This window comes from Acinonyx jubatus, chromosome F2 (assembly GCF_027475565.1).
Source record: "Acinonyx jubatus isolate Ajub_Pintada_27869175 chromosome F2, VMU_Ajub_asm_v1.0, whole genome shotgun sequence".
NCBI classification, from domain to species: Eukaryota; Metazoa; Chordata; class Mammalia; order Carnivora; family Felidae; genus Acinonyx; species Acinonyx jubatus.
Window position 1 is genome coordinate 21530528 of NC_069394.1, and position 23474 is coordinate 21554001.

At 40.1% G+C, this 23474-nt stretch overlaps 1 long non-coding RNA gene across 1 annotated transcript in view; it reads left to right on the plus strand.

Moving 5' to 3' along the window:
- The first annotated feature begins 12330 nt into the window (after positions 1-12330).
- LOC128312852 (uncharacterized) overlaps positions 12331-23474 on the plus strand; it is a 31055-nt gene continuing 19911 nt past the window's right edge. The window contains exon 1 of the long non-coding RNA XR_008292686.1: positions 12331-12537. This is a non-coding gene — a long non-coding RNA (uncharacterized LOC128312852). The remainder of the gene's footprint in view (positions 12538-23474) is intronic.

The window sequence follows — 23474 nt, forward strand, 5'->3', positions numbered from 1 at the left end:
TAATACAGTCTGTTATTAGGTAAACAAATCCTTGTTCACGTATTTTAATAAAATTCCCACCCTGTTTCCAACAGAACTTGAGGTTTAAGAATCACTTCTGCCTTTTCTAAAAAGTTCTTTTAAAAAATGACATCAAGTCCTAGCTAACGGGAATTCCTTAAGGAAATGTGTCATTTTCTTGTCTAGAAGTCAATGAGCTCAAAGAAAAATAAGGGTAGGGCTGAAAGGATGTGGAATAAAAGACCCAGTTAATGCCTAAAAGACGCCAAATTGGAAAGCGTTACTGTTCCTTCTATCATCTATCACTGCAAATGGCTCAGCAGGAAAAAGACTATCTCAAGCTGGCAGTCTTGCCATAGAAATAGATCATTTCAATAAGGGTGGCAGAACCATGGAGCTCAACATGGCCAGCGACATACCATTGACTAGTTCAGAACCGAAGAAAGGTAAGAACTGAGTGAATGAAAATTCAATCAAGTCCTAATCAAAGTAAAGTTCAATAAATCTGGGAAATATTCTTCTGCTGGATTTGGGGGGGGGGGATTCGTAAATATTAATCAGCTGTAAATTACTTCGAGGCTCTCCATTCAGCTTTTAAAAATGGATTGGCCTTTTCATAGAAATCTGTATTCAATGGTAAAGATGGAATTTAATGTCCTTGGCTTAGATTTACTTCATAGAAGTGAGCAGTCTTTCTTGGCTGCATTCTTAGCACATAATAAAGAATGAGATAGCAGCAGACATTTCAAGTTCATGGGGCTGCAGACATGCAACGTTGAAATTGGGAACAAATTCAGCTTTCAGGGCATTCAATGCCACACACAGAAAATTCTTGATTGTGTCATTATTAAACTCCTATTTGGTGATCATGAATAAGTAGGATGATTCAATTGAACAAATGGTTATTGAATACCTACTGAGCTATCTAAAAGTGTTTTGCATTCTTCAATGAAATATATGAGATGAAAAGTTGTCATTGCTGATGGAATGGTACCATACTTGAAATTGCCAGGACAACACAGGTCAGCAAAAGCAGGCAATGGAAAGTGATCAAATAATAAACTGATGGATTGAAGTTATTGATCAAGAAGTTTTATGATTTCGGGAGTGAATGTAAGTCCGAAGCAAGTATTGGTGAAAAATCAATGACTCATTTTGATGTCTAGCTAGGTCAGAGCACATTTTAAATATGTGCAGAACAGAGAACACATTTAAACCTAATTTTATGACTATGGAATTCTAATTTCTGATTAGAATTAGCTGATTAATTAAGAAGTTTCTCTATGTGATGTTAACTAAGTCAGCATTCTTAGGTATCATTTGAGATCATTGTAGACATGGACATGATTGCATGCTGCTTGGCAGCTGATAGCTATGAGATGTTGTGAGAGAATGACATCAGGTGCTCTTGAATGAAATATTTTGAGGAAAAAATTATAAGACTACATCTGAAAATGTCTTATAAAATTAAAAAAAACCTAACTTATTAATGTAACACAAGAATGGTACATCAAAGGTAAAAATATCTTTTAAAAAATTACTGTATCGGTTGAAAACATATCATTTCAGCTAGCTAATATAATTATTATTTTTTACAGAAGCTAGCTGATATAATTATATCAATAACTGACAAAATATACTTGAAGGAAATAAGTACTACCAGAGGCAAATGTGACCACTAACTAATGAAAAAATATCCAATTTGCCAGGATAATGTAATAACTCTAAACTTGTATGCACTTAACAGCCTCACATATATACGACAAAAATTAGTAAGACTACAAGGAGAAAGTGACTGTTTCAGTATCAGGTGCAACTGTAGCGCTTTGGGGATCCAATTTTTCTCTCAAGTGATAGGTCAAGCACATAAGGAAATCAGTAAGAGCGTTGAAGACTTGAAGGGAAACTGACAGACATTTACGGAGTCCTGTATCCAACAACTGAATCCAGAATTCATCTTATTTCCAAGCAAACATAAAAAAAATTAATGAAATTTTACCATAGCTCCACCACAAAACTAGTCTGAGCAGATTTCAAAAGATGGCCATCTGCGGCAAAGAACGAGCTAGATGTTCAGTAACCGAGCTTCCTCTTTCTGGGCCCACGTTTTCTCCTTGTATCTGGAATGGGAACATGGGATTCGTTCCAATCAAAGGAAAGAAAGTAGGTGAATGTGGTTATGCCATCTCCACACATCCTACATGATCTCAACGTACTTTCTCTCTTTACTCACCAGCCAGCTCAGTGTGGCAGGCTGTCCAGTGGGGCCGGAGCAAAGCAAAGCTACGACACGGATGCTGCCAGGCCCCATAAGCTGTTGCTCAGAGGAGAGCCACTCTGGAAAAGCCCACTGACCAGTTGCTGTGTGTGTGTGTGTGTGTGTGTGTGTGTGTGTGTGTGTGTCAAGCCACTGAGATTCTAGAACAGCTCATCATATCAAGTAGCTGCCTAAAATAGAATTTTACAAGCTATATTCTCTGACAAACTGCAGATAGGTTAAAAATCTGGAATAAAAAATGAGGGAAAAGAAAGCTATATCCTTCAAAGTCGAAGAATGCGTTTTTAAACAACTCGCATGGAATAATGATGGAAATCAGAGCATACTTAAAACTGTATGATAATTACAATACTAATTATCAAGACGTATAAGTAATTGCTTAAGCAGTATTTACAGGAAAACATTGTAGCCTTAAATGTCAACATTAAAAATAATGAGGGGTCCAAAAGAATGAGCTAGATTTCTAACTCAAGGAATTAGAAAAATAACAGCAGAACGAAGATTAGAGCAGAAAGTAATAAAAGAAAACGCAAACACATAAAAGAGAGGATCAACAAGCCAAAGGTTGATTTTTTTAATTGAAATATAATTCATGCAACATAAAGTTCACCGTTTTATTTATTTATTTATTTATTTATTTATTTATTTATTTATTTATTTATTTTAAGTTTATTTATTTTGGGAGAGGGAGAGCGGCAGAGAGGGGGGTGGGGAGAGAATGCCAAGGAGGTTCCACGCTGTCAGCGAGGAGCGCTGATGTGAGGCTCCATCTCATGCATCATCAGATCATGACCCGAGCAGAGATCAAGACTTGGCCACTTAACCGACTGAGCCACCCAGGTGCCCCGATGTTCACCATTTTAAAGTGGACAATTCACTAAGATGTTTTGTAGTAGACTCACAAATAGGTACACCCATCACCACTATCTAATTCTGGAACATTTCCATCACCCCTAAAAGAAACCCTGTAGCTATTGCCAGTTCTCCACCCCCAGCAATCACTAATATGAATTCTGTCACCAAGTGTTTTCCTATTGTGGACATTTCATATAAATGGAATCATACAATATGCGGCCTTTTGAAACTGGGTTCTTTCGCTTGGCATAGTGATTTCAAAGCTTTTCATAATGCTTTCAGTGCTTAAAAAAACCCAAAACTATGTTATAGCATGTATTAGACCTTCATCTTTTTTATGGTCAAATAATATTTCACTGTATGAATATATCACACTTGTTTATCCATCATCAGTTGATCCATCACCAGTTTATCCATCATCAGTTGATGGATAGTTAGGTTGTTTCAATCTTCTGGTTACAATGAGTAATTCTTTCATGAAGATTCATATGCAAGTTTTTCATATGTGTGGACATATGTTTATACCTATATATATCCAAGGGTGTGCTTGGGTATAAAGGGTATGTATGTTTATACTTACATATACCAAATTATTTTGGGTATGTACCTAGGAGTAGAATTGCTGGGTCTTGATGGTAATTCTATGTTTAACTTTTTGAGGAACTGTCGAACTGTTTCTCAAAGCAGCTGTACCATTTTCCATTCCCATTAGCAGTGTCTGAGGGTTTCAATTTCTTCATATCAACACCAACACCTGTTACTTCTATCTTTTTTATTATAGCCATTAGTGAGTGTAAAGTGGTATCTCATAGTTTTTCTCCAGTGGCTAATTATGTTGCGCATCTTTTCATGTACTTCTTGGTCCATTTGTATATCTTTTTTTGTAAAAATGTTTATTCAGTGTTTAATTGGGTTGTCTTTTTAATTATTGAGTTCTTTTTTAAAAATTTTTGTTAACGTTTATTTATCTGCGAGAGGGAGCAAGAGACAGCGCATGAGCATGGGAGGGGCAGAGAGAGGAGATACAGAATCTGAAGCAGGCTCCAAGCTGTTAGCACAGAGTCCGATGGCGGGGGGGGGGGGGGGGCTCGAACTCACAAACTGCAAGGTCATGACCTGAGCCCAAGTCGGATGCTTAACTGACTGAGCCACCCAGTGCCCCTTTAATTTTTGAGTTCTAAGAGTTCTTTGTATATTCTGGATACTGGGCCTGCAAGGATATATGGTTTAAAAATAATATCTTCCTGGGGCGACTGGGTGGCTCAGTCCGTTGGGCTTCCGACTTGGGTTCTTGAGTTCAAGGTTCCTGAGTTCAAGCGCCGCGTTGGGCTCTGTGCTGACAGTTCGGAGCCGGGAGCCTGCTTCGGATTCTGTCTCTGTCTCTTTGCCCCTCCTCTACTCACTCTCTGTCTCCCTGTCTCTCTCTCAAATACAGAAGAAAATAAATAAAACATAAAAATATTTTTTAAAATAATACCTTCCCATTCTTCCTTTATTGATGGTACCTTCCCATTCTTCCTTTATTGATGGTATCATTTGCAGCACAAGAATTTTTAATTTTGATGATGTCCAGTTTACTTTTTTTTTTTTTTCTAATGAGCATGCTATTTATGGGTGCCCACGTGCACAGCACTGACTGTCAAGGCCATGTTCTGCCTCACAAAGCTGCTAATCTTGACTCCAACACCTTTAACTGATTTGTAATAAACATACAGACCCTGGCTGGAGGCCTGCACATATAGCCAGAGAAACTGGGAAAGACTGGCCACCATTTCCCCAGGTGAGCAAATAGAAAAAGTACAAATGGAAAGACATTGGGAAAAAAAAATCTTAAGAGAAAAGCCATTTCAAAAAGGGAAATGATCATTCCCAAGACCAAAGTGTCCTATATACTTAAAATCAAGTATTATTGTATTTTAAAGACATTAAGATAAAGGGTACAAACTTCAAGATGCTTTCTTGTACTGAGGCATCGGGTGTCCCCGCTTGGGCTGTAGTGCTTTGGGGACCCAAGTGGCAGGGGGTGGGGGTACCACCGGGCCCAGCCACCATGCCCATCTGGCTTCTCCCTTCTGGGCTCCTCAAACACCCTGTCAGTGGGTGGCTTGCCCCCTGGAGGCTGGAGAGCGGGCGGGCGTCCCTCAGTCCATTCTGGGGGTGCTCAGGAGGCACTGGCTGAGGCTCTGCGTCTCTCCTACAATGTCCCCAGCTTCCTGCCCTGGGGTCTTCGGGGGGAGCACGGCCGCTCCTCCCTGCGGGCCTGATGGAGTAGAGGGGAGGCAGGGGCCGCTCCTTTCCCAGCGCACAGGCGGGGTGGCTGTGGCCGCGCTCGGCCTCTGGGACGTACAGCTCCGGCGGGACCTCGGGGCTGCTTTTGCACGTGCGCGCTCCAGGGGTCAGGAGCCAGCCGGTGGGGTCCTTGAGTGTCGGGACGACGCCGGCCTGGGTCTGGATCTCCACCTCCTGCTCCGGCGGCGTCCTGTCATTGACCGGCAGATGGACCGGCGAGCGCCACCAGGTGGCTGTGAGCCGCCGCAGGCCCGGCGTGAAGGGTACGGCCTCCCGCGTGCGGCGAGGGCTCTCGCGGTAGCTCCGGTGCAGCGTGCCCAGCGCGCGCACCAGCTGGACGCCCTGCCCCGTGGTGCTCCTGGGGCGGAAGGGCAGCTCGGTGGCCTCGAAGCCAGGAGGACTCTCGGCGCGGGCGCCAGGCCAGCAGCAGCCAGGTAAGCAGCGCCTTGCGGCCCTTCTGCAAGTCTCGCCCCAGCGGTTGTAGATGGCGGCCCGGGTCAGGTGGCCCAGCAGCCCCTGCTTCTAGGATTCAGGAACGGGGCTGGGCTCCTTGGTCGGACACCCACAGGATCCAGGTGACCCTGAGCTTCTTGGGGTTCTGCCTGAAGCTCTGCTAGACGGCCAGGAGTTCCAGGTACATGTAATAATAATACTTCCCGCTCCAAATTGGTGGGCACCACGGCACCCTAGGCCATGGCCATAGCGGCCCCAGGCAGGGGACGGTAGGGAAACTTGAAGGGGTGCAGCCACAGGAGCAAAAGGGATGGCCGTCCCTTTTGACTTCTGGAGGAACCACTGAGAGGGATGGCCAGGCCCTCTGACTCCTGGAGGAACCACCAACATGGGGTGGGGGGTGGCCCCTCAGTTGGAAGATCCACCCACCCAGACTCTCCACCAAGGCCCAATTTATGTGTTTTTTCCTATGTTGCTTGTACTTTTGTTGTGATATTTAAGAACCATTGCCTCATCCACAGTCTTGAAGGTTTGTACCTTATTTTTCTCCAAGAGTTTCAGCCTTTATATTTGGGTATTTTTTATTTTTAGTTACTTTTTGTATGTGGTATGGCATAGTGATCCAGCTTCACTCTCTTGCATATGGAACTCCAGTTCTTTTAGCATCGTTTGTTGAAAGACTCTTCTCCCCCCATTGGATTGTCTTGGCACCTTTGTTGAAGAGAAATTAACCATAAATGTATACAGATCCGCTTCTGGACTGTGAATTCTATTCTATTGATCTATTTGTCTACCGGTATGCCAGGACCACACAGTCCTGGTTACTATAGCTTTGTAGTAGGTTCTGACTTTGGGAAGTGAGGGAGTCCTCTAATTTTATTATGCTTTTACAAGATTGTTTTGCTGAGTCATTTTCATTTGCATATGAATGTCAGAAATTTTTTGCTAATTTCTGCAAAAAAACCCTGGTAGCTGCTGGGGGAAGGGCGCCTGGATGGCTCAGTTGGTTAAGTTTCTGACTCTTGGTTTAGGCTCAGGTCGTGGTCTCACAGTTTGTGAGATTGAGCCCTGCATTGGGCTCTGTGCTGACAGCCTGCAGCCTGCTAGAGATTCTCTCTCCCTCCCTTTCTCTGCCCCTCCCCTGCTGTCTTTTCCTCTCTCTAAAAATAAATAAATAAACTTAAAAAAAAAGGTAGCTGTTATTTTGTTAGGAAAAGAGAAAGAAGAGGAAGAAAGAGAAGGAAAGGGAGAGAAAGAGACAGAAAGATCAGTGTCAGAATGGTTGTTACCTCTGGAGGAGAGGAAGGGAAGTATTGGGGATGGGCTACTCAGAGCACTAATGGGGTAATAATGCTGAATATCTCAAAACTTTGGTGAGCACATGGGTATTTTATTATTTCTTTCTCAGAAGTACGTGTAAATTTTTATTCACTCTTTAATACATATATTTTATTGTAAAAATATATTCAGCCAGCCATCAGACTCTATTGTGTTATTCTCATGTTCTGTTTATAGAGAATATGGCTTAGGGATCAGGATAGGCTGTGGTCATTCTGGATTTTTAAAAGTCACAAAAGTGACTTTTGCAGCTGCTTTCTCACAGGTCGATGAGAGGGTGTTTAAAAATTTAGCTTTGAGAAAAGAAGGGCATGTTACAGGGGATACCCAGTGAATTACTGTCTAGGATTAGAATCTAAGCAGACCTTCCCAGAAGGGTTTGGTCTTAGGTAATGTGTAGAAGTCTGTGTCATTCTACAAATCCCTGTGCAGGTGCAAAATGATAACCAGAGCCTGGTGTTACCATGTGTTGTAGTTAGATCTCTGACTCCACTTTCCAAGCATCTACAGACAAGTGGTGTGGACACATTACAGGTTTAGAGAATGTTTTCAGAAGCAATCAAAACCGAGGCAAGACATGTTTTGCAGTGTGGCCAGGGAAGTGTGTACTTTCACATCCTGGGCAAATCAAGAACCCGGTGCTGAGAAAATTGATGTCATAAAGGAAGATGATATCCTGAAGTGACTTTTGCAGGGTGAAAATAATTGAGATAAATGAAAATTTCAGAATAAATATCTAAATGGGCCAGATATATTTAAATTAATGTAAATTAATGTAAAGTGCCTTTACATTTTGCTTCTGAGGACCAGTCTCCACATAAATTCTTTTGACTGTCATGATCAAAGGAAAGAGATCCTTTGACTGGCCAAAGAAGTTTGACTTAGGCACAGCTTAAGTGGTATCAGTGAGTTACTGGACATGCAAGGTATAAAAAAATAAGGGCTACAGCTTTCTTATACCTGACTCTGAAAGCAGAAAGAGTCGAGAACATTCAGCAAAGGAGCAAGCAAGCCTTCCTCTTCCAGGCTTCCTCTGTGATGTTGCCCTGTGCAATGGCTGATAGCCATGTGCTAACTTTATCACAGAATATGTTAATAGCTTTTGTATATATTTAATTCAGCTGGAAACTGTGTCATACATTTGAGAAATCTTTCCATCAAAATTAGTTGGAATAGACTTTTTGGCACGACAAGGGAATCAGTCTTGGTTATCAAAAAAATCGCACGGGACCACCTCATTACCCAACCATCCTGATAAATGAGGCATTACTCTGTGTCGCTGAGTGTGCCATTGTGTGGTGCAGAACAAATTTTTTATATTATAATAAAATATGATTTTTGCAATATCATAACTTTATGGTGGTTCCTAAGGCAGCAAACTAGTCAAATTTCAGGCATAGTAACAGAATGAGAGTCTAGTTCAAATGGCTTACCAAATGGATAAGCTCAAATGTTTTAATATTTGAATGTGGGGTTTTCCAATATTGTGGGATGTCACACAGCATGTGCAAAAGGCCATGGCAACGAATATTGTTACCTACACGTATGTGTATTATAAAAGGAAAACTATGCATCTAGATTTTTAATCAGAACAGAATCTAAAGGGTGTTTTTACCATGATGGCAACACTTATTTTGGTAAAGAAAAAATAAGGAGATGGAGGGAATAGTAACCCAGTCTTAAGCACCAGCAGATTTTTCTTTCATTGATTATCCATTTATTTTGTAGGATTTCAACAGTGAAAGAGACCTGAGAAGCCATAAAATCAATCCCTCAAATTGAAGTTGGGAAAAAAGCAAATCATCTCTCGCACCTACCCTGATTGGTAGTAATTAACTTGGGAGCATCTCAGTTACTCTTCCATTAAGTAATTCTCCTAGGGATCGAACTTACTATAGTTTATTTATTGGATTCATCCTAGGCACTCAAGATGCTTTTGAAGGATATGATGCAAATTGTTAGTATCATTTCATGTTTATTGAATTATAGCATCATACAGCTTAGAGCAGACACTAGACGTAATGAGGAAAGCAAGACATTATTCCCATTTTGCAGCGAGGGTAACTAAGGCAGGTGGGTAGAAGAAGGACTCATCCAAAGTGGGACAGAAAATTTTGAGAGGAGATCAGAACCTAGCTAGGTTATCCTTTTCATTTGTATATAAGCCGAATTTGCTGGAAAAGTATATCTCAGGAAGAAATAAAGTGTATTGAAAAAAAGAAAACTTAATTCTTAGACTCTTAGAATGGTAGTTGGGATGCTTAACTATAAATATTTGGAGGAGTGGTGATTAAACGCGTGTATTTACTTCACCATCATTCTGTTTGCATCCCGTTTGCATTTGCCAGTCTCCCCAGTTGAGATCAGTCACTAGCCAATGAGACAAGGAAGGGACAGGAAAGGGAAATAGTAAACCCAGATTATCTTTTATAAGTGTGTAAAGTGATGGATAGGATAGACTTTTTTTCAATGTGGAAACAAAGTTCTGTGCCTAGTTTTATTTCGAAAAACAGTCTGGTTTTGTCAGTAGGTCCAGAGCCAGTGGTATTACTTAAAATGCTTCCTTTTAGGGGCACCTGGGTGGTGCTAACAGCTCAGAGCCTGGCGCCTGCTTCAGATTGCCTATCTCCCTTGCTCTCTGCCCTCCCCTGCTCATTCTTCCTCTCTCTCTCTCTTTCTCTCTCTCTCTCCCTTCCTCCCTCAAAAATAAATAAAACTTTAAAAACATTTTAAATCCTTCTTTTTACTTTTAAGTAATCTCTACACCCAACGTGGGGCTCAAACCTACAACCCTGAGATCAAGAGTCACACGCTCTATCAACCGAGCTAGCCAGGTGCCCTTAAAATCCTCCTTTTTGATTGGAAGGAATAAAAGAGATCCAAGACCACCAGGGGATTTTAGCTTCCTCATTGCAGTGCCCCCCCCCTCCCCTTGGCCCCCAACATAGAGCTGACACCGAGCTCCTTCCATGCTGTTTCCATGGTCATGACTGCCCACTACTGCTCTGGCCCTAACTTTACTGTGATTTTGACCCTGAGTCTCTGGCTGAAGCAGGCTGCTTAGAGCCTGCAGCCTGCGTTGAGTGGAGGAAGGAACATGTGTCTTGCTTTAGGTTGGGCCCTGCCGATCTCTATGAAGAGGGCCATCCTAGAAAGTCTATAAATAGGATCCTAATCCTCTGCTCTTCTTCCTGGGAAATTCCAGCCTGGTCTGGAATTTTGTATTTATTTTTCTAACAATGTATTAAGGCTTTGGCCTCCTATACCCCATCCCCAACATCTTGTTTTTATTCTTTTCCTTGATTCAAATAAAGGCTTTTCTACTGAAGGAGAAATAAAGTGGGAACAGGGAAAGATGAATTCCGGAGGTTGATTAATGTATTAAAAACACAATGATTATTTTTGATTCATGACTTCTGAAAATACGTGTGATGGTTCTTCATCACAAGGAAAAAGATGAACAAACACAAAGCGAAAATCTTTGTTGTTTTATTGATCTGCCTTAATTGTATTCTTTCATCTCAGAAATAAGCTTGCATGGAAGCTGCTGCCTGTACATGCTGTCTGGCTGGATGCTTCTGTGTCCCTATGATTCCTACTGCTTTTGCCATTCCTCAGCCCCTGTCAAAGGCAGCCTGTTAATTTACAAACAAAACCATACAAAACATCTGAGGATCTTTTGATTTCTAAATGGATAAGAATTTGTTTCTGAACAGAAAGGAACATTTTTTTCCCCCTAACAAAATCTGATCATTTCAGGATACAACTTATGATAAGTCAATACCACTTTCCTGGTGACAGCCCTGAACAGGGTGACCTAGCAAAAGGACTCACTGACCAATTAAAAACAAGAGTAATAATAGTTACTGTGCTAAAGCACAGAAGGGTGATAAACACACCAGTCATGACTATATATTTTCTGAGTATGATTAGTATCATAAGAGACTGACGTGTATTTGCTTTGGGGACATGAGTGGAGGAGAAGCTGGTGAATATTTGGGGACTCACAATGACTTCATGGAAGAGAAGATTTTAGAGAAGGGTATAAAGAATGTCTAAAGAGAAAATAGAGTGGAGTGGTTCCACATGTGGAGGTGGCGAAGGTGAGTGTGCCTGGGGAAAATGAGTCATCTGAGTGTGGGAGCCCTGAAGGATAGGGAGACAAGGCCAGCAGAGCCTATTGTGGAGGTCTGAAACATTTGCACTTGAATTGGTAGGCAGTGGTTTTGAGGAGGAATGTTAATAGGCTTGGAGTTCAAGAAAATTAGAGCGTGGGGTGGAGAGAGACTGGAAGGGCAGTGGAAATGGCAGTCGGGAGAATTTTGTAATAGCGTAAATGAGAAATCCTGAGAACCTAAGCTGAAGGAAAAGCCCAGATTTCATCAGCTGTATCTTCATGAAACTGGGGTGTCTCGTGATTGAATAAACCATAGGTCCCTTAGAAAACATAATAAAAATCTCTGGAAACCCTCCAGTAAAAATCGCATTTGCACATATTCATAAAATGTTGCTTGTAATTTCAGGGGCTTTACAGATCCCTGAGAGCCAGGCAGCATTTAGGATATTGTGGACTGCAAGTTAAGCATCTTCGAGTCTGACTGATTTGATTGGCCCTTAAACAATGAAATCAATCAGTTGTGTAACAAAAATGGTTTACCGTTTAGACATTATGTAGATCAGCATTTCCTACCTTTTTTTTTTTTTTTTTTTTTGTAAGCTAGTATAGAGTTTGTGGTCAAACAGTTTTGGACACTGCTACATACTCTATTATCCTCTGGAAGATTAATATTACTTATGTCCTTACTAAATGTTCTGCAGCCAAGAATGCTGGCTTAACTCTGTTCACTGCAGTACTTGCCACCATTGACCTAATGGCAGTCAGAGCCTGTGCCTGCCGGCTTCACCCAGGAACGGCTGCTAAATGGTTTCATGGTCGGTATTTATTTATTTATTTATTTATTTATTTATATTTAAAAAATTTCTCTCTTGTGACAATTTTATTGAGATAGCATTCACATCCCATACAATTTCATACACACTCATTTAGAGCGTGCAGCTCAATGGTTTTTAGTATGTTTACAGATCTGTGCAGCCATCACCACAGTCAGTTTTGGAACATTTTTGTCACCATAAAGAGAAACCCTGTACCCTGTACCCTGTAGCTGTCACTGTCCTAACCCCTCATTCTCTTCTTGCCCTAGGCAACCACTAATCTACTTGCTGCCTCTGTACCTCTGCTTATGCTGGACACGTGATATAAATGGAGTCGTGCAATACGTAACCTTTTGCATCTGGCTTCTTTTATTTAGCATGGTGTTTTCAAGGTTTGTTCATGTTGTAGTGCATATCAGTACCTTTTAATGGCTGAGTAATATTCTGTTATATGGATACAACACATTCCATCTGCCCATTCATCCAGTGATGGACATTTGGGTTATTTCTACCTTGGGGCTACTTTAAATAATGTTGCCATTAAGATTCATGTATAAGATTTTGGCTGAACACCTGTTTTAATTCTCTTATGTATGTACCTAGGAGTGGAATTGCAGGCCATGTGTTCCATATGATTTTACTCATCTGTGTAATCTTAAAAAAAAAAAGAGAAAACAAATGAATAAACAACAAACTTAAAGCAGAATCAGACGTATAAATACAGAGAATAAACTGATCGTTGCCAGAGGGGAGGGGGGATAGGGGAAATGGGCAAAATGGGAACAGGGGAGGGGGAGATAGAGGTTACCAGTTATGGAACGAGTATATCACAGGAATAAAAGGCACAGCACAGGAAATATAATCAATAATATGATAATAGTTTGGTGACAGATGGTAGCTATGCTTGTGGTGAGCACAGCATAACCTATAGACTTGTGGGATCACTATGTTGTACACCTGAATCTAATGTAACATCGCATGTCAACTCTGCTCAAATAAAAGCAAATGAACACAGTCTTTAGGTATAAATGGGGCTTAGACCGAGGGAACATAAAGTCCCTTTGTCCCTGCCATCACCTCTCCCCACCTTCCTTACTGTGAACCAGAGGATAGAAGTTCTTTACCAACTAGCGGTGTGATCTTGGAGAAACCGTGTACATGATAATTCATGTCTCTAAACTAGGATGTGCGCCGTGCAGATCTTGCTCTCGATCAGTGGTTATCAAACTTGGGCGTCCATTAGAGTCATCAGTAGGGTCGGCAAACACAGATCGTTAAGTCCCGCATCAGAGTTTCTGATTCTGAAGTCCTGGCTGGGACCTGAGAATTTGTACTACTGCAGAGTTCCCAAGGGGTGCAGAGCCTCATGGTCCGTGGGGCAAACTCTGAGAACTGCTGCTCTGGCATTTTTGTGATCCTGTCAACTCAGACTCTGTTCCCTTTAAGTCATCTCATCTTCAGAGCTGGTGACTGCCTGGCTGCTCCTGTTTTGCGTCTGAAGCTTCATGTATTCTCAGTGCATTATTGTGTGTAATTGTTGCCATCGCTGTTTTCTGAGGAAGACTACTGCACCCAGCATAAATGCATTTTTAAAATTTGACATGTGTAGGTGGCATTAATGAATTGTGTCGCCATGCTGCTGACATGGTGTAAATACAAATTTTTTAAGATACTACACATTTGATGAACCCAGCAAACATACAGATGGATTTGGTTGTACAAAGGACCAATTTACGTGGTGTTTCTCTTAGGGGAACACTGCTCTTTTTAATGTGTGTGTTCGTGTAGGTGCTGCTCGAATGTGGAAAGGGCTCTATTCGATCTGCATGTGAACAGCCTCTATAGAACCAATGGGCCAAAATGATGACATTGATAAAATTTGACCTTGGGGTCCCTTCACTCTATGTTTAATCAGTTAATAAATACTTAACTACTGTTGACATAGGAGGCATTACACTAGATGCTTTGGGGGATATGAAGATAGATCAGATCAAATCCTTGCCCACAATGGAACTTATGACCTAGTGTAAGACATAAGGTGTACACATCCATGGAAAGAGTGAATGGAGTTGCTGTATTATTGTCTGGGCTCAAATGACAGTGAATGTAATGATTAGTTGTATGACCTCAGACAATTTATGAACCCCTTTGAGCATCAGCTTCATAGTTGTAGATAGCTAAAGTAATAACCCCTGAGACCAACTGTGACTTCACTGTGAAAACCCATATAAAACACTTTCCACCATGCCCCCGAGTATAGTATGTGTTCAATAAGTGTGGAATTTGAGAAACTTAACAGAAGACCATGGGGGAAAGGAAGGGAAAAAAATAGTTTCAAACAGAGAGGGAGGCAAATCATAAGAGACTCTTAAATACAGAGAGCAAACTGAGGGTTGATGGGGGGAGTGGCGGGGGAGAGAGGAAAATGGGTGATAGGCACTGAGGAGGGCACTTGTTGGGAGGAGCCCTGGGTGTTGTATGTCGGTGATGAATCATGGGAATCTACTTCTGAAGCCAAGAGAATGCTGTATACGTACCGTATGGATGTATACAAGGTAACTTGACAATAAATTATATTTAAAAACTAAATAAATCGACATTAAAATAAACAAATCGACATTTATATTTTATATTATAAATATATTATATTTAATTTATTATATATATCATATTTATATTATATTATATAAATTATGTTATATATAAATTATAAATTTATATATTATATATATAAATTATAAATTATATTATAAATTTATTATATTTAAAAACTAAATAAATCGACATTAAAAATGTTAATGTATTAAATGTATTAAATATATTAAAAACATTAAAAAATTAAGCAGTTCTTAACACTGTCATCATGAAAGTAGAGAGTGATAAATCTGATGGATAATTTTTGAGTGCTGACTGTGTTGACTATTGAATTAAGTTTTTGATGTATTATTATTCTCCTCGGTGCTCACAACAACCCCTATGAAACTGATAGAATAATTTTCTTCCTTTTGTAGAGGAGAAGCAGGGACTCAGGGACCTTAAATAATTTGCCCAAGGTAACACATCTTGTAAATGTCTTAGCTGGTATTTAAACAATGGCCTTCTGGTTCCAGGGCTTGTACCCTTAACTACTATGTATATTGCTCCTTAATACATGCTAGAAGAGAGATAACCAAGGCATTTGGAGAGGTCAGAGGTAGGAGCAAAGACTTTTCTCTAGAAGGAACTGCTAATATGATAAAGGGTTTGAGCTGGGACTCAAAGGAGAGGAGGATTTTGGCTCTGCGCATTTTCATCTGCCCTTTTCCTGTTCAACATATTTATTTATTCAATAAATATTTATCCAACATTTATGTTCACAAGGCGTTGTGGTAGGTGCTGGTGAGGCACGGTGTCTCTGATTGAGTGTCCATGCTGGATAGAACTGAGGGTCCAGAGGTGGAGGTGGTGATCCTACAGGCACTTCATGAGTAATTCTGATGGAGAAATTTCAGATGCTGTTTAATTCAGGAACTACACCCTAAGGGCTTTTTCTATGCCATGCTGTGCTACATTCCATGAGGGTCGCAGAAGTGAAAAAGACATGGTTTTGTTCTATTCAGTAGTTAGACCTTCCCTGGGAAGTACTTTATGCTTTTTGCTTCATGTTTCTTGCAGCTGCACATATTCCTTGCTGCAGATGAAATGTCTGTGGTCTAGGATTCAGTCATTTATGATCTCTTACTTTTAAATAAACTAATGTGATAGGATAACATTTTAAAATTATTGACCCATTCCACCCCTCCCCCAGCATTTATCTTTTATCTCTCTCTTCTGCCCCGCCTCCATTCATGCAGCTGAAGCCTTGTACACACATTGCCAAAAGAAATGGATATTATAAGAAACTGAGGGGAAAAGTCAGTCTTCCTGGCTGTAGTTTGTAAAAGCCTATGCCCTCAAAGGAAGGGGTAGGACTCTTGGTAAAACCCACACCAGTTACAGGCAGGAAATGCCTCTAGCAAGGTTGGGAAATGCCTGGGATTATGTTCCTATCACCTCGGTTGTAAATGAGGGATTGAAAAAAAAGTTCAGTGAAATTATAGAAAAATAGAAAAAGTTAATATTTCTTGCCTGTTTGTGTTGGTAGATGATATTGGAATCCATTGCACTGATTCATGTTAAGGCTTATGATCCTTTCCAGATAGTTTTGGATGTCAACAGTGACTTGTAATACCATATTAAAATACTATATGCATAAAGTACTATATGTATATGTATGTGTGTGTGTGTGTATACAAACACAGAGCACCCACTGTGTGGATGAATGGTAGGTGAGTGGTAGAGGCTAGTATTACAATGTGGAGTAAGACTAGACACGGCTCTTGCTGAATAATCTTTACCTTCAAGGCAGAAAGTAATTAATCAAATAGTTACACAAATAGATGTGAAATTACAAATGTGGGGATTGCCACTGAGGAAGAAGATACATGGACTATATAGCAAGGGCGATCTGACCTCATCTGGGGGGATCTGAGGAGTCTCTCTGAGAAGTGACATTTGAATTGGGCCCTGAAAATGAACAGGAGCTACCTAGATAAAGAGGAGTAGAGAAAGCCAGCATTCCAGGCAGAGCGAAGCAGGATGTTAGGCCCTTCTTGTGGTGGCAAAGCCACTAGAAAAAACATCTTGGTTGCAGGGAGAGAGAGACAGACTTTTGATCAGAGAATGAGGGCAGCCACTGACATAAGGGATTTTCCTGAGTGTGAAGACATATTCTGTGTGTGGGTGCTGCTTATGTGTGTCTCCCATTACCTTTGTGTGTGTTCCCGAGGCCTCGAAGCCCAGGGTGTTCAAGGCTAAACTGTTCATTTTTCCCTCGATCTGCTCCTACTCCTGAGCATCCCATCTTGACAAATGACAGCTCTGTCTTTGCATTTTGTGTAAGCTGCAATGCTCAACATCATCCTTTCCTCATCCTTCTTCCTCATCCCCTACGTCCAATCAGTCTCCAATTTCCATCGATACTGCCTCATTAATATCTCTCACATCTAATGCACTGCACTCCATTTCCACTGCCACTGCCTTAGCTCATGGTCAACATCTCCACCCTGGCCCTGTGCATCCCGAGCTACTTGAAGCACTTTGAAGAAGGCTGCATCTTTCTCTCTCTCTCCAGGTTTTTATGCATGTCTTTCCCTCTGTCCAGAATTATCCTGTTCCCTCTATCCTCAACTGAAGTACTCCTCTTCATATCATGGGATGCTTCTCTTTTTAGAAACTCTCTCTGACCTCCAGCTACAACCATCATGGAGATGAGGTTGGCTTTTCCTCCTTCGTGTTCACTCTAAATATTTTGTGCTTATTCCTATCAACTAGATCTTTGCTCATCTGTCTAGGCCTGGGCTATCCAATATGGTGGCTGCTAACCACCTATAGTAGCTATCAAGCACTTGAAACGTAGCTAGGATGAATTGAGATGTGCTGTAAGCATAAAATACCATATTTCAGTGAATTAGTATGAAGAGTATGAATGACTTAATTAGTAATTTTAAAATGCTGGTTACATTTTGAAATAATATTTTGTAAATATCAAGTCAAATTAAATACATTATTAAAGTTAAGTTCACCTTCTTGCTTTTTACTTCCTAAACTGTGCCTACTAGAAAATTTAAAATTATATTCATGACTCATTTGTGCCTCCCATCATATTCCTGTTGGATGGTACTGGTCTAGGCTGTAAACAACCAGAGCAGGGTTCAGCAAACTATGCTCAGTGGGCCAAATTTAGTCTGCTACCTGTTTGTGTAAATAAAGTTTTATTGGAACACAGCCAGGCTCATTAATTTACATGTTGTCTATGGCACTTTCCCACTATAGCAGGAAAGTTGTACAGTTATGGTGGATGGAGACTATGTGGCACACAAGCCTAAATTATTTGCTATCTCTCTCTTTACAAAGAGTTTGCTGGCTTACATCCTAGAAGGCTGAGATTGCATTTTATTCATCATTGTATCTCCAAATCATTGCACGATACCTGGCACACAATAAATGTTTGCTGAGTGAATAAATGTCTATCTAAGAAATGTTTGTTGAGTGAATACAAGTTTGAGAATTGTATTGCCAGGATCTTCACTGAAATTAGTTTATGACCCACAGCTGTGATGATCATATGACTGAAACTAGAAATTGAAATATAGCCTAATAAGTGGGTATGTACTTAAGTAGTAGTCATATATGACATTTAAGATGGGAACTCTCTTTAAAAACCCAGAATACATGGTCACCACTTCTGACATCATGGAGTATTTTGATTTTGGAGTGGACAGGTATTTTAATTATGCCCCAAATGGGATGGAGTGTTGTGTGAGGAAGAGAGCTATCTCACAGGTTGGATATTTGGGTGAAGGGTTTAGGTCATAACAACTTTTGCTGTCCCATGTGACTGGTCACCCTGATAAGGATCTGTGTCCTGTACTGGTTTGTGGAATGGAATCTGGAAACTAGGGGGTAGTAGTTATGGGGACTAAAGACCAATGAAGAAGAGGCTCCTGAGAAAGCAATATTCCTGTCCATTTGCAAGATATCCCTATCTTCCAGAAAGGATTCCTAGATGTAATTTTCCTGTACGTTCTCCCCATAGAAGCTTTCCACAGGCAATTTTTTGCCTGGAAATGTAAGCAGTGATTCACATGGAAATCTGAATCTGGTTTGTGTGCATGGGAATTAATTCTTATATCTTAAAAATGGGGCTGAGAGTAAGTGTTGGATGAGAATTAAGAATATCTTCACACTTTGATCCAAATATATGCCTGTCATTTACTCTCCGCTCACAAATCTGCAGCTGTTAGAAGATACAAAATCATTTTCTTTTGCTTTTCTCTGTCAAATTGTTGATGAAAATTATTTCACAAAATTGAAACAGCCAGAGTTACCATAGATGAGAATCAAATTTCAGGTCTTGGTTATGAACATTATCTCATCTCATAAGAGCCAGTCATTTAAAAAAAAATCATAACATCTCTCAGTGTTGAGTTGAATCTTTTCTTTTTTAGTAATTAAAGTTGTAAAAGCAGCTCTGTATATTCATTAGAGCAGGTAGGTTCCACAGGGCTTTTCTGAAGGGAGGAAGAGAGTTTTCTTCTTTTAGAGCAGATTTGGGCAGCAAACGAGAGAAGAAAAACAGTAATATTCATTAGTAATGTATGTGATCAATATAGAAAAGAAAATTAAATATTTGGTGATTTTTATGTTAGCTAGTTCAGAGAAATGAACGGTTATAAAGTTGATAAGATCACAGAGCTGCATCTTATACCCACTCACCCACTCATCTATCAATCTACCAATAGTTACCTATTACATTTATTAAGTTACATGTATTAAATTACTGTTTGCCCAGCTCTGTAGTAGATGTTATGGGGGATACCAGGGAAACAAAAGACAGTTCTGTGACTCTAAAAAGAATCTTCTAGGTGTGAAGATATTTTAAAGATGATGTTATTGTAATTCAACACTCTTTTTTAGAGAGAAAGAAAAAAAAACAGTTGTTAGGTGATTTGTGTAATGTAATACTCAAAAGAATTTTATGGTAGACCACAGGATCCCTAATTCCTATTCTAATAATTTTTCTACTGATACCAGTTTGGTTAGTCAGACATATATCTATCCACCTAAAATGTGAGAGAATAAATAATTCCAAGTCATCATGTAAGCAAGTGTAGGATCATCAGGCACACCTGATTTGGGGGACTTTGAAGAATATGCAACATTGAGTATAAAAGGAAGATGGAAGGGTAGAAGTGAGTGTGGAGCTGGATTTAAAGGAAATACAGAAGTTGGGATGTACACAGTAGAGAGAAGATACTCTAGGTGTGACCAACCAAGGAAAAAGGCAAGGGAAGGGGAACTGAGCAGATGAGAAGGGAAAGAGAGACAGTTGGGTTAGACAAGTATTAACAGAAATGGTAGAGATGACCTCTAGTGGAGCCAAGGGCCTCTGTGGAGAAGCAGGTGGGGTGAGATTGGGTCAGTGAGGTGAGTGCTGTTGATGTAAGAAGGCTTAATGCCTCCTGGAGAAATTTTCATCTATTAGCAAGAGACTAAAGTGTAAGCCACGTTTTTGGAAGATTTATACAATGCATTCCCACTCTAGAGAAAGACAAAGTATTCTTCAAGGACCCAGCAAGGAACCCAAAGGAAAGAAAATCATTCTGGCAAATTAGATAAGTATGGCAGTAAGCGTATCAGGTTTCCTTTTTCATATCTTTATATTGCACACCACTTCCTGATGTCTGATCAAAATTTGCTAGTTTGGTGGAAAATCTAAATGAGAATATTTGAAAAAAAAACCCAAAACTAATAATATTAAGGATATGCATGCACTTATTTTCAGAAATAGTCCATTTCTACTCTACTGGGGTTTGGTTTTTTTTAAGGTTTTTGATATACTGCTCAAATTATTGCTTATGTAGGATGAAATGCATCCTTAAACACTATGCTGTCACAGTAATACCTACAAATCACTCAGATTGCCATCACTGGCATATGGTAAATATTTTATATCTTATTGAAAAATAATATTTTCCTTATAAAGTATTAGAATCATATTCCTTTTATGCTCTCCCCCAAAGTCTCCCTTGAGAGGCTTAAAAAATAATCTGACCAAAGCTTCATCATACAAATTTGCCAGGGAATTTTCAGGGGAGGACTTTTTGGTTTGGGTTTTCACTTCCACGGATTCGGTGTACCAGATTCTGTTCTGTAACATCACTGTGTATGGCCATTGTGTATGCCTGTAGAATTGGTATGGAAGAAGAATCTATAGCTTTCTACTTTTTAAAATTTTTGGTTTCTTACAATGTAAGTAGAAAGTTTATATCCACATAAATAATGCCAGCCTACAGCTATTTCTCCTATTCCAATTTTATGAGTCTGCAAAAGATGTCCAGTAATCGTGACCAGTTTCTTTCAATAGCACAACAGTTTCCTCCTTTATTTGCATAATTAACTTGCCTTTCAGGGAACTGGGATGGTATGAACAGAGGGAAAACATGGACATTCAATGTTTGTTGTGACTGAGAAAGTGGAGCTGGAGAGTATAGGCAGGGAAGTGATTTACCCTTATCTGAAGATGTGGCTTGGGTGATTGGCTACCTAACACTTCCTTAAACATTCCTTCTTCCTTATTCTTTTTCAAGGATGTGATAATCTAGTGAGGGAAACAGACATGAACAAATAACTTGTGGAGTGAGAGAAGTGTTATAAAGTGGACTAAACAAAGCGCCATGAACATGTGCTTTTGTCCCTTTTCCCAAGTTGATGAAAAGAATGTTGACTGCTCATTTTAGTTTTTGAGGCACACTCTTCTGAAAATAGACAAGTGTATTTTGCTTATTATCATCATCTTCAAATCTGGGCAGGACATTCTGAATAGGTGGTTTTATGATTGTAAGAAGTTATTTTTGTAGCTAAGGCTGTGGGAAAGTGGGCACTCATACTTCGGTGGTAGTAGGGTACATCAGAGCACATCAGTGGATTCTCTCTAGAAGCATTTTAGTAACCTGCTCTGTGAAGTCTTTTTGCATCTTGATTACTATGCAATCTTTAATGCCTAAAAATCAACTTGAATAAATAAATCAATAAATGCCAAAATGTTTACAATTCTGCATATAAAATGTTGCACAAATTTTACTTATAAGAATTAGAAATTATATGAGCCTACTGTTAACATTTAGCTGTAAGAGAGAAAGACAGAAATCATATGTTTTTACTCATATGTGGATCTTGAGAAACTTAACAGAAGACCACGAGGGAAGGGAAGGGAAAAAGAAAAGTTACAGAGAGGAAGGGAGGCAAACCATAAGAGACTCTTAACTACAGAGAACAATCTGAGGGTTGATGAGGGGGTGGGGGGGGGGAATCGGTGATGGGCATTGAGGAGGGCACTTGTTGGGATGAGCACTGGGTGTTGCATGAATCATGGGATAAACCACAGGAAACTATCCCAAAAACCAAGAGCATACTTTACACACTGTATGTTAGCCAGTTTGACAATAAAGTATATTAAAAAAAAGATTTAGCTGTAAGAATATACATTATATTGTTACTTATAATACTAAAAGCTCAGAACAGCTCATTTAGGTTTACCGATATTGGATAGAGTAAAAATTACATAACATCCCTACTATGGACTATTAAGCAGCCATAAATGATAATGTTGCAGAAAAATATATAAATGGTACAAAAAGATGCATGAGACTGTTTTGTAAGTAGGTCATAAAACAGTGCATAGAGTCAAAATTCATTTTTATAAAAGGAATGAAATGTTCTGACCTGGAAGTAAAAGATGACATTTCTTCTTATAACTCATTGGCCAGGTCTAGTCACATGTCCCACCCACCCAAAAGGGAACAAGGAAGTGTAATTCTCGCATGTAATTGGGAATGAGAGAATTAGAAATACTCAGTAAGCAGCGCTAAAGATACCACTCATGGTCACCAATATTCAGCGCACTCAGTCTGAGTGAGGGAGACAACTCAAAAGTCCTGTTCAGTTAGGGGCACTTGTGTGGCTCAGTCAGTTAAGCATCCGACTTATGTCATAATCTCAGGGTTTGGCTCAGGTCATGATATCAGGGTTCTTGAGTTCAAGCCCTGTATGGGGCTCTGCACTGGCGATTTGGAGCCTGCTTGAGATTCTCTCTCTCTCCCCCTCTTTCTCTGTCCTTCCCCTGGTTGCTCTCTCTCTCTTTTTCTCTCAAAATGAATAAATAAATAAACTTTAAATAAAAGTTAAAAAAAAAAGCCTTATTCCATCAGAGCATCAAAAACTCCAAGTCCATGATTTCTGGGTAATGCCTGATGGTCTGGATGTGGTTCTTTTTTTTTCTTTTAATTAAAAAAATTTGTTTTATTTTGATAGAGAGAGAGAGAGAGAGTGCATATGCATGCTCGCACAAGCAGGAGAGGATCAGAGAGAGAGAAAGGGAGAGAGAGAATCCCGAGTAGACTTCACTCTCAGTGCAGAGCCTGATGTGGGGCTTGATCCTGTGACCCTGAGTCAGCTGCTTAACTGACTGAGCCACCCAGGTGCCCCTGGACGTGGTTCTTTTTGATCCCCAAGCCAACTGGAAAAAAATAGATTCTCTCTTTCCCCCATATCTAGTACACAATAATAGAACAGGGGCCGGGTGTCTACAACATTCCTGTTTGGAAAGGGGAAGTCGCTGCTTCACGTCAATTCTGAAATCTAACTGCAAGTCCCAGTCCCCTGGCGGTGAGAAAGCTTCTTGATTAGTTTCTGACCGGTTTTCTGAGTCCATTGTTCTCCAGGGCCCCTGACTCTGTACTTTAGGGGC